The following is a 3554-nucleotide window of genomic DNA, read 5'->3' as shown; positions in this document are numbered from 1 at the left end:
TAATGTTTTCAACAGCATAATGTTTATGGGGGGGAAGTATATATCAATAGGCTAGTCTGCTTTAGCCTTAGCAATGGAAGGTGGCACTTTTTTCACAGTAAAAAGGGATGGCTTGGTGTTAACAGGTCAAGGTAGAGGCATACCTAAACAATTTAGAAACAAAATGCATACTGAGAAGCAACACATCATTAATCATATAATTGTTCCTTTTCATTACTTTGCAGCAGGAAAAAATGTCGTAAATGCCTGCTAGTCTTGTGCTATTACAAACTTGGTAAATTGAAAATGGGTTAGAAATGATCCTGTTGTGTTATATACACAGGATTTTTTTCATCTTTAATCTTCCACTGACTTTTTTCTCTCATTTTTTGACATTATTTCCTAAACCAACCAAAATTCTGGCTTCAAATGGTTAAAATATCATGAATGGTACTTTTTGAACTGAATAATAATGTTAATACCTCAGATGATCATTCTACTGGAATGTGTCGACTTTACGAAAGTCAGAAAAATTGAGGTTGCACCTTCTGTTGTGACTGATCACAGTAGTGCCACCATCATTTAATGAACAAGGCTGTCGTTGAGTCCTGACAATAGCTTATAGGATGATTCAAAGTTGCCAGATAGTTTCTGCAAACAAGAAGTAATATTAATAGGTAATTGGGCAAGTGGTGGATGGTGGTTGTGAAGGAAATGTGAAAGGGCCAGCAACTTTGAATGCATGAGCTGATTTTAGTGACAACCAACAAAAGAAAAAGGATTTCCTATTGGGACATGAAAGATGCCAAAATGGCCTACACACATGTCAACTGAAAGCACAGTACAGTATCTTCTACCTTTAAATTAGTTAAATAAAAGTGAACTAGATGTTTCAGTCTCCCAGACTTCTGCTATATTTTCATTTGGAAAGATTTCAAGTTATATCATAAAAGCAAAACCAGTAAGGAAAAATGGAAGACACTAAAACCCTTTCTTTATTGACCATAGTCACTTCATTCAGACATGAGTCTTAAGATCTTTTCACTGTATATGTTTGAAGTGGTATTTTATTTAAACGGCCTCATAAAGTTGGTGGCTGATCTGCTTTATATTTGGAGTATACCATTACCTTTATTGTTGTGGGCTAGATGGTAAAAAGTGTAAACTGTTGATATACATTTTTAAAATTAGAAAGAAAGGCAGTGAGAAAAAGAAAGAAAAAGGAAGAAAAAATAGCTACAATACCTTTTGAAGGCAAAATGAACATGTCTCGTGTATTTTTGGAACATTGCATTTGAGATGAGTAGTGTGTATATAAACGAGGAAAATATATATAAAAAGAAAACAGTATATATACAATGAGTACAATGAAACAAGTAGCCTTGTTTCTAACCAATTTTCTATTGGTCTTACAAAATATTTAAATATATATTTTAATTACAAACATATGATAATTTTGTAATTACAATTATTATCAGGATGAGGCAATATAGGCCATATATAATATTTCATATAATCAAATGTATACATTTTAATAGATCAAGTACATATATATGTATGTATTGACTTGTAAAGGCAACAAGGAAAAATGTCATCTGTTTGGGGGTTAAAAGCTATTTCTTGAAAGAGACATGATAAATAATCATAACAAATGTGTTTTCTGTTATCTCGATCAAGAGTGATGCTTTGTTCAGGTAGACATCTTGGATAATTTCTTCTCTGATAACATAGGAACAAGTCAAGTTCAAAGTTGCTTCAGATGCAGTATGATAGTTTAGATTGCTAGCTCCCTTAAAATCTTTTGGGAAAATGAAATACAGTGTATAAGAGATGAAATTTGAAATTAAATTCTTACAGGTGTTAGTAGTATATAATATTGAGGATATAACTTAGTATCTCTATGAATTATTTTTAAAATTTGTAACATTGTAATAATTTCTACTTTATAAGGTTATGAGGAATACTGTAACAAAATAGATAATTTTTAGAATTAGGAGGTCTTCACTCAAACTTAATGACTACATGTAATCCAATTTTTTTTAAAAAAGCAAACTATTTTTTTTCCAGGAAAATAAAACAGAAAGTAGATTTATATGTCTACAGTGTCCCATGAAAGACAAAGAATGAAGGGGAATGTGCTTGGTCAAGCAGGCATTAGTAATAATACAAATGGTCTTCCATGTCATTTTAACAGGCTCATAATTCCTTGGGTAGTATGTAACTGTTGCATGTTTATAAGGAAGAGGCAAGATGGGTAGATCTTTGAAAGATCATTATTGAGGAAAGAAATAAGAATTCTTAGGAAGTTTTTACAATAACTACATTGAGACCTAATGTGAACCTGGATACAGGGGGCTCATAGGGATGAGAGTAGTGACCATATTTTTAAAATTCTCAAAATACAGACTTGGAAGGACTTGTTAATACCTCAGATACAGAGAGTAAAAATAGAGAAATAAAAGTTAAAATTTTATAATTATCTTGTATTAGGCAAAGTGTAAAACTCACTTTCATGACTTTTAGATAAATGCCTTTTTTACAGACCCAATCTCTTAGAAATTTCAGGCCAATTTACCTATGCATAAATCGGGTAGTAAATCGGTTTTAGCTTGAAAATATTACGATTTTATGGATGATAAAAATATTCTATTCTGTTTTCTACATGTGTGTGTAGTTATTTCTGCTTTACTAAATATAAGATATTTGGGGTGGAAAAGAGCATTGGTATTTGTGCTTGACACCTGACTCTGAGCAGGACCACCCTATTGATTAAGCTTGAAATCTAAAATCAAACTATCCTGTTTCTACAAAGGTTAACATCTATCCTTTCAACCATTGCCTATGAGGAATATCACTCATTAGGTTGATTCCATGACACTGATTGAGCTTTATTCACTAAGTTGAGTCCCAGCGTACAGAAATTTTTATCTTTGCAGCTTCTGTTCTATACAGGGCTTTGCGAGAGTAGAGTGACTTAAAGTCAGTTGTTGTCATATTTGAAGACTCTCTTCACTCCCTTTTACACATACCCTAGATTGCTTTTCTTTTAGGCTTTAGTGGGTATCTACTGGCAAGATTGAAATTTAGGGTTTTAGTGAATGACTTCTTGGATACAGAGCTTAAATTGCATACTCTAAGCCAACTTTACCAAATAACTCCAGATTGGATATTGACCCTGACCAACTGCATCAGATAATAATAAAGTATCCAGGATTCCCATTTATCAGTGATACTTGTGAATATATCTCCTTCAAGAACCACACGGAAATGAAGCATGAATTGTCCATGGTAGGTAGAATTCAGGCATTCGAGAATAATTTCCATAAAAATCTCCACCATGCTTTTTAGCATAATATTTCAATTAACAGTAAAGCTTACTAATACCCTTAACAGGTTAATTTTAGTTAAGTTATATAAAGTTTTATAATTTTGTAATCTTTCTTGTCTTAAGTTTCCCTTATTTTATAGTCAGAAAGTTATTTTGTTGTTATGTATAAACCCTACAGTTTATTTGTCAGGAAAATCATGCTTGCTTCTGCTACTTATAGTGTATATTATTTAGTACTGTTAAGGTC

The sequence above is a fragment of the Carlito syrichta genome, unplaced genomic scaffold, assembly GCF_000164805.1.
Source record: "Carlito syrichta isolate Samal-C Ts95f unplaced genomic scaffold, Tarsius_syrichta-2.0.1 Scaffold288634, whole genome shotgun sequence".
In the NCBI taxonomy this organism is placed as follows: Eukaryota; Metazoa; Chordata; class Mammalia; order Primates; family Tarsiidae; genus Carlito; species Carlito syrichta.
Note: the sequence above shows the minus strand (reverse complement) of the source record.